This window comes from Ictidomys tridecemlineatus, chromosome 4 (assembly GCF_052094955.1).
Source record: "Ictidomys tridecemlineatus isolate mIctTri1 chromosome 4, mIctTri1.hap1, whole genome shotgun sequence".
NCBI classification, from domain to species: Eukaryota; Metazoa; Chordata; class Mammalia; order Rodentia; family Sciuridae; genus Ictidomys; species Ictidomys tridecemlineatus.
This window is the reverse complement of record NC_135480.1, coordinates 32,113,972-32,130,434: the sequence shown is the minus strand read 5'-3', so window position 1 is coordinate 32,130,434 and position 16,463 is coordinate 32,113,972. Positions and strand designations below refer to the sequence as shown.

At 41.3% G+C, this 16,463-nt stretch overlaps 1 protein-coding gene across 3 annotated transcripts in view; it reads right to left on the bottom strand.

The window, feature by feature from the left end:
• The window catches only part of LOC101968734 (uncharacterized), a 168,011-nt gene that overhangs the window by 134,144 nt on the left and 17,404 nt on the right, over positions 1–16,463 (bottom strand). The window contains exon 2 of one of the 3 annotated variants that reach the window (XM_040284555.2): positions 7,429–7,482. The exons of the other annotated variants lie outside the window; for them this stretch is intronic. The gene's annotated coding sequence lies outside the window, so the exon portion shown is untranslated. The remainder of the gene's footprint in view (positions 1–7,428; positions 7,483–16,463) is intronic. 3 annotated transcript variants of the gene reach the window in all.

Below are 16,463 nucleotides of genomic sequence, written 5' to 3'. Positions count from 1 at the left end.
ACACGGGGTGGCGCTTCTGTGTAAATTTAGTTCTAAAAAAAAAAAAAGAGTATCATAGTTTAAAAGAAAAAGGTTGGAAACTATTACATTAAAATTAAAAGGCCAGAAAATACTGTAAAAATAGGAGTGGGAAGTTTCCTCACGTTTCAGAGAAAAGTCATCCTGGTAGGAATAACAGGGTTCCAAGGAAGCAAAGTGACATTTTTCCCCTCCACTGAGCAGACAAGGAAAAGTCTATGGATGTGACCAATGACAATGGAGAAGAGGGGATGGGGCAGGGGCTGCTGGTCTTCACAGGAGCAGGTTCCTGAGAAATATCCCCAACGGGCAGAGTGTGACACTTGAGTCTAGACAGGTGGGTCTGTCCAATGAGAGAGTCAGAGACAGAAACAGAGATGCTGAGCCCACTGGGCTGGCTGAGCATGATCCATAAGGAGAGAAACCGTGCCACTGTGCAGACGTAGGGAAACCCTTCACCAATGGACAAGAGACTGAAAAGAGACCCCCCCCTCCAGATGCTTCTTTTCCTCCTCTGGAAAGACAGAAGGAAAAATAAGAAAGGCTTTACCAAGATAGCAAAGCCATATGTAATAGAAGAACTGGGCACTAAGTAAAGAAGAGAATCTATCATCCCAAATCAAAGGAAGAGGACAAAGGAGAAAAGGGGAAAGAATAAGGCTGGGATTTAGACAATAACGAGGCCATCTTTCTTTGAGAAACCCTTTCCAGCTCCCTCTGTGCGGGCAGGTGGACACGAAGAGGCACACTTGTTTATGGGGGTTCATAATTGGTTTCGTTTTATTCCATAGTAAAATGGGTTAATAATGCATCCATATTGTGACAACACTCTCTAGCAAATGTCCTAATTAGGAACCCTAACTAGCTTTCTATGATTTCAAAACCGTCCAAATCTGGGTAGACCCCAAAGACCATCTGGAACCTGGACTTATGCCCGGGCAGCAATGGATTGTCCTTCATTAGACCTCTCTGTGCCCCACCTATGTGAGACAGAGGAAGGCTGACAGAGAGTTCCATGCTGGATACCCAGGAAAACATCATTCTCTGTTCAGACTTTTGGTTTCATGATTTTATCTTCCTTGCAATTGACCATATTCTTAAAAGTTCAAAGATTTTTTTTTTTTTCTGGTGGTTTGGTTATTTGAAATCAACTGGGACATGCAGTTATTTAAATATGCGTTGATGTCTGCATACATATGCAGAACACTCATGCAAGAAAGAGCAGAAAGTACTGCTATTCTTTATTTTATCTTTAAACTATTTTAGTTTGAAGGGGAAGAAGCTTTTAAAAATCAAGAATAACTTCCAAATCCAGAGGGAGGAATTGCCAATAAAGTAAAACCACTCACACTGATTTATCATTGTATTTCTGCAACCATTGCTTGCTTCAGTAGCTTGTCACTGCAGTGGGGAGGGGGAGTCATCTGGATCTCATGTGGCACATTTAAAAAAAAAAAAGAAGAAGAAGAAGAAAGAAAAGAAAGAAACCTGACGTGGATCTTAAAATTCAATCATAAAGCTCCCCCAAGTGGATATGATTTAAACTACATCAAGAAACCAGCCACCATCTCTCTGACTGTGATCAAAAGTGAAGCCTCAAATGTGCTTTTTAAAATTTTTTTATTTGTTTTAATTAATTATACATGACAGTATATATGCACTTATGCACTTTGACATAGATGGGATATAATTTCACATTTTTCTGGGTGTACAATGTTGCAGAATCATATTGGTCATGTAGTCACATATATACATACAGTAATAATGTCTGTTTCATTCTGTTATCTTTTCAAATATGCTTTTGAGGGGTACCAGTGACCTTGCTTATTCACCATTCTGTGTATAATTTAATAAGATCAACATCTTGGGAAAAGATTTCTATAAATGTTAAAATGGAATCTGCAAAAACACTCTCCTGACTTCCTGGGAACTTAACTGGGCCTAGAAGCTGCCTGTGGCTATGCTAGATCTTACATGGACTAAAAGGATCCTAGGATACAGTGATTTGCAGCTGCTACGGGCAGGGGAGGGAATCCCCCTGTGGCCCCTCTGGAAAAGCTCCCTGGTCCATTTAATTGTGTTCCTTATTCCACTATCTGGGCTGATTATACTGAATTACTTGGCACCCCTGTTAAGCCTGTCACTTAAATTCTAGAACAAATTAAGTTTGTGGAAGGCTTTGCTCTTTCTCTCTATTAAAATATTCATATCTACTCTAACAACCTGATAAAAACTGGCTAAAAGCCTTGCTGGTATCCCCAACAGGGAGTGCCATTTTTAATGAACCCACAAGCATCATAAATAAAAAATAGCTGGTCTTAATAAAGAATTGATAGAGCAGCTCTGGCCCCAGAGAGGCATCAATGGGGAAGGTACACACAGTCTGGGGAGACCCCTTTCAGCAAAGGAGTCTCTTGGAGCCTGAAGGCCCCCAACCAACCAACCAACTCCAAACAAGGCAGAATCTATGAAGTTCCAGAAGAGTTTCCATAAAGCAGTTGGACCCAGTGGGTCTCCATTGGAGTAGATGGTAAAGGTAGCAAGGAGGGCCATCCAGGGTGGATAAGGGGGGACAGAAGGCACTGGTGTGGGTGGGGTAAGAGCAGCAGTTAACTCTTCCAGAGCACTTATCAGGTACCAGGCATTATCCTCCAACAACCCTACCTCCTGGGCAGCATTATCCCCCTTTCATAAGTTAAGGCAAAAAGAGTTTATGAGCAGCCAGAGGTCACAAACCTGTAGAAGAGTCTGAATCCCACCCCAGGTCTGACCCTAAACCTGAATTCTAAGTTTTTCTGAAGTTTTTATAAAAGCTGTAGAAATACTGCTTAAAAATCTTCACTCTTTATTATTTCTGCTGTTATTATTGGTAAAAGGTAGGGTATAAAGTCAGCTGTGGGGGGGCTCCAGCAGACACCATTCTCCACATCAGACCTTCTTTCTAAGGCTCCAGTTTATCCCAGCTGCAGTGGTGACCTCCTTCCTACCAGGTCAGCAGAGACTCCACCCCTTGGCCCCACCAGGGAGCTCTGGACCTAGAACCCTAAACTCCAGAACATAAATTAAATATATACTCCACAAAGCCTTTGGATTCAAGGCAGAACTGCAGTTTGATCCTGCTGCTGGGGTGCTGTGTGCTATCAGACAATGTATCTTACTTCTCTGAGCCTATGAACTCATCCATTGAATAGGGATGACAGCCTCGTTCCAAAAAGAAGTTAAAACAACTAATAATGCCCATTTCACTGAGTGGCACTCAGAACAGAATAAATTGTATTAGCTACTCGCGACAACAGCACTCAATATGAGAGACTCTCCATACAGAGTGGCTCACTGTGGGCTGACAGTCAGCACGTCTCCCTCCAGAGTCCGGGGCCACTCACAGATCCTTTTTCACCTCCCCAGTCTTCCCACTACCCTTTCCACAGTGCCCCTGTGGAACAGGGCTGCCAGTCGGAACCCCACTGTTACTAGGAGAGCTTCTACTCTAAGAGGCAAATCACTGGCTTATGCCATGGACTTCAGAGACCGTCTGCGTCATTATGAAAATGAGTTGCCATTCAGCCCTTAAGACACTGTCCATTCTCCTAAGCACTGCCATGCTTTCTCTCTCCCCACAGCTTTTGTGACCTTGGACTTGAGGTGGGAGTGGAAGGGAGGAGGGGGAAGGAGATTGAGAAAAGAGAATGGATACACCTTAGCTTCCCTCTCACTTTCCAAGCATATTCACAGGGAAATGCTTAATAAACCAAAAGGCCAATTTTGGCTAATTTTTAAAAAGGAGAAAAAATAGCCCCCTCTGCAGGGAAGTGCCGCGACCCCTCGCCAGCAAGGAGGACACGACACAGGATTCTTCTTTCAGCAGTTTATTCAGGCCTTTACTTATGTGTCTCTGGAAGCTTCTTTCTACTACTACTACTACTACTACTTCTTCTACTACTTCTACTTCTACTGCTACTACTCCTACTCTTTCACCCGAGCGCCCCAGCCTTGATAAAGCACATCAAGCCCCAATGCACAACTGCCACGTGGACCTTTCTCATAGGGTGTTTTATAGCTACGTGCCATCTCTCCCAAAATAAGGAGTTGTTTATCACAGGCCACGGCGCTTATCAGCGCCATCTTGTAATGGCAACCACAGTCCGCTGACACGGCTCACCACAGGGAAGGCTTATTTAAACCTCTTTCACAAATGGTAGGGGCAGAAGGACAGAAGAGGGCCAGTGTGGGACATCTAACAGCGAGCAGAAGTGTTCAAACTGACACATGTCCCCAAATACAGGCAGTCCCCATAAGCAAATATTTGTCTTTATAATTGTATTTGTTTCCCGATTTGTTGAATTAACAGTTTTTAAAAAGTACTATTTTCTAGAATGCTAGCAGGAAAGACTCTACGGCCAGACTGGTGCATCCAAAGCACAGACCGGTTGTCAACTTCCCTATTATTCAATCTGTAAAGCAGGCACAAAGATAAATCATACCTTGAAAGATTGCTGTGAGGATTAAATGAAATAATCTATGTAAAAGGACCAGCATATAATAAGTGTTCTATAATATTTTGTTTTAACTATTGGAGAAAAAAAATAGCCCTGCAGAACAGGGCTACCAGTTCAGAATCCCACTGTTATAAGGAGACCATCTACTCTAAGAGGCAAATCAGTGACTTACACCACGAATTTAAGAGATGATCCACATTATTATGAAAATAAGTTGCCGTTCAACCTTTAAGCCACTAGATGTTAGGAAAAGATTGCTTTTTAAAAATAAATGCAAAAATGTTGGGTCAACTATTAAAGATGGTGTTGCAACACGCATTATCCTTTTCTTCATCCATAAATCTAAGGTGGCCAATGTTTTCAAATAAAAATGCTCCTCACAGCACCATGTCAAAAGTTTCTTAGGTTCAGGATGTGAGGGAACCAGGCTACCCCAAGGACTTCCCTAAGGACACTCTCGATGTTTAAGTGGCATCAAGGATCTTCTTTCAGTGACAACTAAGAACTACTTGGCTAAAAGACGTTTTCATTGGACTGCTGGAGTCAGAGAGATGAGCATTTCTTTCGTCCACCACCCAGATCAGAATCTTAGCAAGGATGATCAAGAGGTTCATCCCTGGTCTTATCTCAGATGGAAAGAAGGGAGTAACTTCTTCATAATTCCATAGTTGGTTCCATCACTGGGTCTAAAAAAATTCTCCATTAAGAAGTGAGTTTCTATGGAAAGGATACTAAAAAGAGATACTCCACAGAGTAACACTGATTTTTCCTGGGTAGAGATAGTACAGATGGTTTGGAGTGTCTAAATTTTTGATTATCTGCATTTTCTAGTCTTTCTACAATTAAAAATTAAAGATTTTAACTTCATTTTGAAAAGATATTCCTTGGGGATTAAATAAATTAAATTATATATTGCGGAATAACAAATTTTCAAATGGCAGAAAGCATTCCATAAGAATGAAATGAGATGCCATACCTATGATTCCATACCCAATAGTGTGGGAATAATTTTTTTTTTAAAAAAAGAAGTAATTAACAAGTGTTCACAACAACATGGGAAAAATAGCACCCTCTGATACTATTGGTGGGAATTTAAAATGGTGCAGCCATTTTGGAAAACTGTCTAGGAGTTTTTCAGAGGTAAGACAAAATATTACCATATGGTCGACCCCAATTCCACTCCTAGGTGTGTACCAAGAAAACATTAAAACATAGCTACACAAAAATCCATACATAACTGTTCATGGCAGCATTACTCAGAATAGTCAAAAATTGAAAACAACCCAAATGCCCATTAGCAGATAAATAAAATGTGGGCTATCCATACAGTGGAATAATATTTGACCTTAAAAAGGAGTGAAGCACTCCAGTCAAAATGGCAGCTATTATGAAGACAAACAACAATAAGTGTTGGAGAGGATGTGGGGAAAAGGTACACTCATACATTTCTGGTGGGACTGCAAATTGGTACAGCCAATATGGAAAGCAATATGGAGATTCCTTAGAAATCTGGGAATGGAACCACCATTTGACCCAGCTATCCCTCTCCTCAGACTATACCGAGAGGACTTAAAAACAGCATACTACAGGGACACAGCCACATCAATGTTTACAGCAGCCACAATTCACAATAGCTAAACTGTGGAGCCAACCTAGATGCTCTTCAGTGGATGAATGTAAGAAAAAAAATGTGACATATATACACCATAGAATTTTACTCATCATTAAAAGAGAATAGGATTAGATGAATTCTAGATAGAGCAGAGGGGTGGGAGGGAAAAGGAGGGGGCAGGGGATCAGTAAGAGTGGTGGAATGTGATGGACATCATTATCCAAAGTACATGTATAAAGACTCGAATTGGGTGTCAACATACTTGATATATAAACAGAGATATGAAAAACTGTGGTATATATGTGTAATAAGAATTGCAATACAGGGGCTGGGGTTGTGACTCAGTGGTGGAGTGCTTGCCCAGTATGAACAAGGCGCTGGGTTCGATCCTCAGCACCACATAAATGTAAAATAAAGATATTGTGTCCACCTAAAACTTAAAAATAAATATTAAAAAAAAGAATTGGCAATGCACAAAAAAACAAAGTACATGTAAAAGGCATGAATTGGCATGAACATACTCTATATACAAAGATATGAAAAACTGTACTCTATATCTGTAATAAGAATTGTAATGCATTCTGCTGTCATGTATTTAAAAAATAAAATCAATAAAACAAAAAATATGAATATAATCTTCCATAAAAACAGTTGTTTTAGAAAAGTGATAAAAAAGGGAAAAGAAAGAAAAAGGGAGTGAAGCATAGAAAGGTGCTACAACATGGAGGAACCTTGGCGACATTATGCTGAGGGACAGAAGCAGTCCAAATGATGACACGTTATATAATCGTTATATAATTCCAATTACAGGAAACGCCTAGAAGAGGCAAATTTATAATGATAGAAAGAAGATCTGTGGTTGCCTACTGCTAGGAGAATGAGGAGATGGAGCAAATGTTAGCTAAAGGGTATACGATTTCTTTGGGGGTCATGAAATATGCACATGTTTGTGGATATACTAAAAACCATTGATTGTTGCTGGGCACAGTGGCACACACCTATAATCCTAGCGGCTCAAGAGGCTGAGGTAGGAGGATCTCAAGTTCAAAGCCAGCCTCAGCAACAGTGAAGAGCTAAGCAATTCAGTGAGACCCTGTCTCTAAATAAAATAAAAATAGAGCTGGGGATGTGGCTCAGTGGTTGAGTGCCCCTGAGTTCAATCTTTGGTATCCAAGCCCCCCCACACCAAAAAAACAATGATTGTGCACTTTAAGAGGATGAATTACATGGTTTGTGAGTCATATCTCAAATATAGCTAAAATGAAAGAAAGAAAGCACTCTGACTAAAAAGGGAGTTCTTACCTGTAGGAGGAAGATGTGGCTTTGTCAGGAAGCACATGTGAGAGGGCAGAATCCCTAGGGGTACAGGATGACAAAGTCAGACTAGAGGCCACCATGCAGCCAAACACTCACCCTTCACAAACTGGAAATGCCAGGCCTTACAAGAGCCCTGGGCTGCAGGTCACACACACCCAACAGTTAACAGTCAATGAATGATAATGCAGATTATCCCCCCATGGCTCACCTCAGGCACTAGGAAAATTCTGGAATGAGAAAGACACAGCCAGCCATCAGAAACTGAATCCATCGAAATCACACAACTCGGGCTGACTAAGCAGGGATTTTCCAGCCTGGGACTCGCCCAGGGAGTCTGACTATCTTCTTGGTCTTTAATGGAGATTGTTGGGCCTACAACCCTGCTATTCTGATCCAAAAGGTCTGGGAGGTGCCCAGAAATCCTGTACTTTTCAAATGTCTCCCTCAGATTTTGACCACAAACCAAGAGTAGGAACTTCTGGCCTGGATGACTACCCACCTGAAAATAATTTTTGAAGAAAATAAGAATAAAACACACTTTCCAATGATAAAAAACCTTATTGCTTTCATGCACAGAGTATACACAGCAACTGCTTTAAATTGTGTTTTTATGAATCTCACTATTGCCCTGAAACTAATTTTTAAAAGGATAAATACATTCATGTCTCCATGTCTCAATTTTAGTCTGGTGTTCCTCTTGAGTCTTCTAATTTATTCCTAAATTACTGCTTATGTAGCGTAGAATTTAAATGCTTAAGAACCCTTAAAATATTACTGACTTCAACTCCCTCATCACAGATAAGAGGAAATGTCACCACAGAGATAAAGTCACTTGCTCAAGATTAGAACTCAAGAAAGTCCCCTTACCACTACATCACATGACATTGTGCAAGAACAGCTTCCACCTGAGATCTTTGGGTGCAGTAAAATCAATCTTTGCAGGTAATAAGGAGTGGCATTTAAGCCATGACTCAAACATGGAATTGAAGGCCCATTCTCACAAGAAGGAAACTGCAGGCCATAAGACTAGAATTTGCCATGTATAGGTAACCATATCCCATAGGTGATCTAACAAATGACTATGCTAAAGGATATGGACTTGAATAGAAGCCTTCTGAGAGAGATGATTATTTATTTTTTGTAAGGGAGAGATATGAGGGCTTAAACTCAGGGATGCTTAACCACTGAGCCACATCACCAGCCCCTTTTTACTTTTTATTTTGAGACAGGGTCTTGCTTAGGGCCTCGCTAAATTGCTGAGGCTGGCTTTGTATTTGTGATCTTTCTGCCTCAGCCTCCCGAGCTTGCTTCTGGGATTACAGGCGGGCACCACCATGCCTGGCGAGAGGTGACGGTTATAACAGTCACAAGCCCCTACCCCTACTGTTAATTATGCAGAGACACTGCTATAGCTTTTGCTGCTCCAGCAAAGATTTACTCACACTCACTTTCCAGGCTAATGTTAACCACCTTTGCAACACAGCAAGGAGCTGTCCTCTGAGCTCAACTGAAATGATACATTAAATTTTACATTTTCCGGACTGTCCCAGATATTGTCAGTAATGAACCCTACTAAAGGGCCTACCAACAATTCCCAGCCTGTCTAAACCCCAGATCTAGGAAGTCAGATGTGTCCCAGCAGGCTCATGTTAGGACACAGGTGGATGGTAACTTTTGGATTCATAGAAATAAGAATGGTTCACTTGGAGAAAAAGAGTAGAGTTTATATGAAAATGTCTCTCAAAGACATTCTTGGTGTAAGACTCCATGATTCAGTACAAAGAACCAGGTTTCAATCAAAAGATTGGCACCTGTGTGCCAGTTCTAGCCCTTATTCACTCCAAGAATTTGGCCAAATCAGCTAAGGGCTCTAATTCTCCTAGCCGAGAACACACTTATATAAAATGTAAACTCTGCTGAATTCTATGCATGTAAATTGTTATCCTTACTACAGTGTTTAGGGCTGACTGGATGGAAATGCCCTCAAACCCGTCCTTTGGATAATATCAACTACTAGTGCTCATTGCCCACTTACTAAGAGCTTTGCCAAGTTCATCAAATTTGCTCTTCCCTGAAATCCTTTCAAGAAGGTATATTATTACTCCATTTACATAGGAGGAAAGGCAGGGACAAACATTCAGCCACTTGCAAAGGGCAACAGCTAGTCAGCAACAGGGCTAGAGTTGAACTTGGCAAACAAGTCCACCAGAAAGTCTTCCTTTATTTTTAACTCTTTAAATGCAAAGACTCTTTAAATGCAGACAGACCCTTCATGTTTCAGAGTATTTAGTAGGTAGTGGCAGGAGCTCTTTTTTTTTTTTTTAACTGCAGTTTTAAATAGCTGCATGAACCATTGCAAGATACTATGTTCTCAGATTCTCCTTATCTTCTCTCCATAATGTTATCTAACTCTTTCGAGAAAGCCTGTGCCCACCTCTGGCTTCCTGGCTCATCACTATGTCACTCGCTCCAATGTTGCACTTTCATGGAGTTGGCAATGGCTTATCCAGATCTGCTCGATGGAAAGGAACAGGCTGGTTGTGTCTGAAATAATCAGAAAGAACAAGCAGCTTGTCTCTAGAATGATACCTTACACAGTCTGCGGGGGAAAAAAAAATTGCAAGAGGAAACATGCCTATGCTTTCCAGTGTATGGAAATATCTTCTGAGATAGCTGCTTCCTCCTCCAAGGAGAAAAGCTCAAAGGGAGGAGTCGGCTTTCACCCAGTCCAACTGCAAATCAGCATGAGAGGTCGCAACAGAAATAGGTACAGTCAGACACCCACCACTCCCCATTTCCAGGGCCTAGGGGACAAGAGTGTTTATAATTACAGACCTTAGATGCCCTTCCAGTCACCAGATTCAGAAAGACACTCTCAAGGGAAAAACCCCTGAAGTCTACTGAGCTATTAGAGATCAAGAAGCTGATGCCTTTGAACAAGGGCAAGCACACCCCAAAGCCTCTGTTTTTCCCACAATTCTCCTGACCTCAAAGCTTTCTTGCCTCTTTACAGTTGACAGTAGCTTGTTGGAAGTCCAAACTTCAGCAGGGCCTCGGAAGCCTTTCAGGACCCAGTGCCACTCACCCAGCCCCCTCCTCTTACCCCCACCTTGCACTGCAGCCTGATGGTCACAGGGTCTGGGACAGGTAGGCAAGACAATGACTATTTGCTGAGTCAGCAAGTGCTTGCATTGCCCTAAATGAAGCACGTTCTTTTGTGTATCCAGGTCTTACTTCAAACTACTCTTGCTGATTGAATCGCCCTTCCCATTTCTCTGGATAACTGCCTCCCTTTTTCTAAGAATCAGCTTTGGGGTTCTCCTTCCTTGTGGAATCATCTTTGACCCTCTTCCTGAGCTGGATTAAGGACAGTACTTTTTCAAAAAAAGATCCTGATATGAAAGAAAAGAAGCAGCGCTTGGTTTTGCTTTAATAAACACATCCAAATTTATATCCTAAATAAGCTTTGTCTCCTTTAAAGAAGCCATTTAGCCCGTTATAAGAGATCAGCTCAGTTTATGGTGTTAGTAACCTTCTTAGGAGACTCAGAAATGTGTACAATCTTCCAGAAATGTGTACAATTCTTCCAGAATTCGGACGAGTCCAAAATTCAGGGCTGCAAGGCAAATGGTGGGGATCATCTCAATCTAACTTTACATATGTGGAAACTGAGGTCCAGGGGAAAATGAGTTTATACCAGAGACCAGATGAAGCTGGGACAGAGTTCAGCCGAGATCTTGGCTCATCTGCAAACTCACTCAAGACTGTAATCTTTCATCTCACACCCAGAAAAAAAATCCAGTAAATTCCTCCCAATGCCTGCTTTGACTTGCATTCAATGTTTTGTTTTGTTTGGGGCTTCACAAATTGAAGAATAATATTGTGCTGAAAGTATAAAGAAAAGGTGGAATGTCCTAAGAGCTCCAGATGGTTTTGTCATAAGATACATTATGTCCAGACATGGGGTCACCTCTAGTTATCGAGGATAATCTTTCTTTTTTTTTTTTTTTCAGTTAGGACTTCACTAAATTGCTGAGACTGGCCTCAGATTTGAAATCCGCCTCCCGAGTTGCTGGGATTACAGGCGTGTATTGCCATGCTTGGGTTTTAGCAAGGATAATCTTAAGGTTCCAAGGGAACTAGTTTCTAGATCAATGTTCTCTAAACATCCTCCGTGTGCATAACACTTTGTCCTTTTTGGACATATCTGAATATTACCTTTACCATTATTTACTTTTTCCTTTAACTCACTTTTCCTTAACTTGCTTTTTTAAAACAAAAATGTCTACTTTGTCAACCTAATCAAAATAAGTAATAGTCCAAGAAATCATGGGCTTGGTATGTTTTTATATTCTTTCCCTAAAATGAATACATACTTTTTAGAACATGCACTTGACACTTAAAAATCACCGTGTGTGCTACTAGTGGGCATACAACATGATAGGAAAGTGGGATTTTATTCCAGAGCATATTTGATTCTCTCTAGAGTGAAACAATTGACTGGTATTCTCCCCCTTTTCTATTCAGTACATGCATAATGCACTGATTTTTATCTGAAAAGCCCATCAGGCGTAGCACATGCAGATCTCAAACTAAAACTTATCCTTACACTAACAGTCTTTCTTATCAGCTGCTAGATCACTATGCCTTCCACACATTTGATCTGTGACTTTGTTTGAAATAATCCTTTACCCTAATGTTCTTCACTGACTATTAATAAATTACAAGCAAACAGCAAAAATAATTACCCTTTCACCTAGGAAAACACTGGTGACTACATCTTAATGGTCTGCCAGTGACATACAGCTTTACCCAGCATAATGGATGCAAATGTGTAACAGGATACGGGTAAGTTATTTTCACACAAGCTGTCACTTGTCACACAAATTACATGGGCTTCTATTAGCTGCTTAATTCACAGGTTAAGAAAAAAAAAATCCACTCGTAATAACCGCTTCATTCCTGGATCCCCCAGGAAAGGCAGAACCAACCCACAAAACCACCAAAGAATAAAGGCTTTGGGGATGGCACATTCTCTGTGGGTATGAAAATTCTTCTGTGAATGGTGAAGTAACGTTGGTCAAAATTGTCCAAGAATTCAAAACGCTTCAGAAAAGGAGAGGGAGACCTGAGATCACAAGAGAAGCCCCAATCTGGATACTGTGCTGTTGCAGGAACACAGTGAGTTGGTTGAGTGGTTTATGGGTCTGCCAACCCCGGGCAAGGTGAGGTTGGCGGGGTACTGCTGGCGCCACACAAAAGGAGATGCTAGGGTCGGCTGCTTGACATCATCCATCTAGGCTGGACAGAGCGGTGCCTTCCATGCACATTCCTGAGGAGCAGTGACGGGGGACCCAAGGCTGAGCAGCCTATGTTACAGAAGGCCTTAGGGCATGAGACTGCAGCTGTTTGTCACCTAGGACTCTGTTGGTATTTTCAGTATTTTAATAGCCAATATTAATCCAGTATCTGTTATGCACCTGGCCCTGTTCTAAGCAGTTTGTATGTATTAACACATATAAGAAAAAATCAGAGAAGGTTTAACTTGGAAGGAGTGTTATCTACTTGTAGTGGAAAAACCCTGGACCTACAATAAGTACTTTGTCCCCTACTAGCTGTGAGACCCTGAGTAAGTTCTGACTCTTCTGGGAGTGTTTTCTTATTTGTGAAGGGGGTAAGGCAGATGAGAAAGGATGAATTTGGTTTCTATATGAAAGTCAACTCTGAGCTACCAGTGTCTCAGGTACTGTGTTGAACAGGATTCTGAGCCAGCACTGACAAATGCCACAATGGACTAGCAATGTCTGCCACAATGGGGGTAGGAGCAGAAGCGGACATGTCACCTATTTGCCATCTTCAGACTACAGCATCTCTTAGTCTTCTTCCTGCTCAAATTATTTGAATGAACGGTTCTAATCCACTGTCCCACTAAATGCAATCTCTTTTTAAATTAGAGGGAAACAATGAGGATGAGCTTTGTAACTTCAGACACCTTGTTTTTGCCATTGGGTATGTGGCCTTTAACAAGTAATTTAACCTTCTTCAGCTTCAGTTCCCTTATCTATAAAATAAGGATGAAAATATTTAACCTGCAGAGCAATCTTGTTTGTGTTTCTGTGTGTGTTGCTAGGGATCAAACCAGGGCCTTGCTTACACTAGGCAAGCACTCTACCACTGAGCTACATCCCAGCCCTTAAGTATTAAATAAGTATGTAAAGCATCTAGTATAGTAATTGACATACTGTTGATATTCAATTAAGTAAAAGCCACTATTGTCATTTTCAGCACTGACATTAGTCAATCACAAACTGCATCAACTACATTTTCTGACTCAAGATTCATATCTTGCATATATGCTTACAATGAAAATTAATTACCACAATTTTTCTTAAGGAATAAACTTGAACTCTTTATTTCTCAAAGAAATGTCTGTAATCCCAACAGCTTTGAAGGCCAAGTCAAGAGGATAGCAGGTTCAAAGCCAGCCTCAGCAACTTAGCAAGGCACTAAGCAACTCAGCAGGACCCTGTCTCTAAATCAAATACGAAATAGGTCTGGGGATGTGGCTCAGTTGACAAGTGCCCCTGAATTCAATCCCCAGTACCCACACCCCCCAAAAAAAGAATTACCTATTCATGGCTAGTCTTATTTCAAGATTTTCAACCTTTCTTCAAGCCAACCCAGATGCTTTTAAAGGCAGGTCCCAGATGCTATGTCACTTCATCTGTTAATACTTCAGTATCCATCTCTAATTCTTAAATTATCTCATAATTTTTAATGTATTTGTTTTTAATCAGATGCAATGGCAACTGCAAAGCAGGATTAGGATATTGTTCCTTCACATCCCTTAATAACATTCCAGAAGAGTCACTAACAAGCATACATATTAAAAAAAAAAAATAACAAGGGGCTGGCTCAGACAGACACGTGGGGACTGCGGTATGCATGATTTATTATAGCTACACAAAATGAGTTATTTCATTCTTTCAGATATTTATGACACTGTTAAAACACTGAATACATCAACATCAAAATTAATCATGAATAATATTTAATTAGTGCTTGACAAGGATCAATTTGGCAACTCTTTTTGTTCTTTCTCCTTCCCCCGAATAGAAAAATAGTCATAAACTAAAGTGTTTTATTTTTTCCATCTGCTTCTGGTAAAGCGCATCCCTGAATTGCTAACTTAGTTGAGATCTCCTGAACTTTCATATACCCAGGTAATTAGACTCAGATGCTGTCCGGACTTCCATTATAAATCAAGTCTGTGTATGTAAGCAGAAATCAGACTGCTCACACCAAGAGCGGGTGTCGCTGTTTCTCACGGACCTGCCTGTGGAGTAGCCAAGCCCTCGCCTCGGAGCTGAGCAGAGAGCTGTTCTGTGTCATTCCCTTTCCATGAAGCCCCTGCTCTCTCCTCTCCAACCTCCAGAAAACACTATTGACAGTTTAATTCTTTATTAACAAAAGAGAAAAGTCCTCCTGGGCATTTAAGCAAAAAAAAAATTCTGCCCAGAGGTACACCAGGTGCCGAGCATGATACTAGGACACAGGGATAGTAGGCAGCAATGACATCTTTCCAACCATCTCACTGACATCCAAAGCACTGGGCGTCCCGAAAGTTCTTCATGGCGCTGGGCACAGCTTCCCTATCAGGGCACTTTGTTCTATAGAGGAAAGATTAGGAGAACTTTCTATTCATTATTTTGTAACAACACACGTATTGATTTAATAAAACAGCAATATTTGTTTCAATTAACTTGTTATTTTATATTATGGAGCCAAAGGCTTCTGGGGTTTTGGTGTTTGAAAGGAAGGGTTGAATGGTTGCTTTTAACTTAAAGGGAGGGTATCCAACTAAGGGGTCTCCCTTTCTTTTCATCTAACTTATATCAAGTAAATTTAGGGCTGAAAGGTCAAGTGCAGCCAAGACCCATCAGTCTGGGGAGCTGGGGAAGGGGCAAGGAGCTAGTTTTTGTTGAGGAGCCTCACATGTCATGCCAGGAGCAACCTGTACTTTACACAAGCCTATAGCAACCCTGAGGTGGAGCTCGGGTGGGTGTGTGAGGTTTCCACAACCATTGAACTAAGAAGACATAAGGGTCCCAACTCAGACCATTCTGACCCTACAGTCCAAGTTTATATGACCAATGCTCTACAAAGGATCCTCCATCCTCATATTTATCACTAGCATTCACCGAACACAATGTGCTAAGAACCTTCCATGCATCACCTCTATGAATCTTCATTTTATATCACTGCTATTTCCATTTTCAAGTTGAAAAAAGAAAGAACAAAAAAAAACGAGGCTTAGAAAGGGTAAGCAACTTGCCTGCAGTCAGGTAAGGAAGCCATCTGACTGCAAGTCAGACTCTCAGTCATTCTGTTCCGTCTAGCCATAGACAAACTGAGCCGCACCCTCACCATTTCACCAGAGGTATGATACTCTGAAGTTCTTGGGCCCCATAAATTTGTCAGTTCTGCTGACTGCCTGGGCAGGTGCAGGATGAATTTTTCCCCATGGAAGGGCACAAATAAATTTAGAATTCTAAGTGCTTCAACAAAGAACACCCAACATACTTAGAACTCATAAGGACAAAAATGAATAATGGGCACAAGCAATAGTTGAATGATTTTTCACAAGGGAAAGGAATGGTACCATGGGAACTAGCCCAGGGTTTATCAGCTAAGCTCTTAGAAGACAATATTGAAATAAAAATTCTATCTGCTTTTACCCTCCCCGGGCCCAATGCTGAATTTCCCTCCCTCACAAGGTCAGTAGATCTTGTTTCTGCTTCGCTGACTCATGCAACCTGATAGCTTCTGGAAACAAATCAATGATTACAAGATCATCAAAGTATGTGATTTTAATTAAAGGAGGGTCCTACGTGGAGCGGGAGGGGCAGTGAAGCCTGCACCAAGTGCCCAACCCAAGTACCAGGTGAGAATCCGTTCACCAGGGTCTCGGTCCCTGCAATAGCTTCTTCTACTTCTGCCTCCACACCACAGCCACTGAC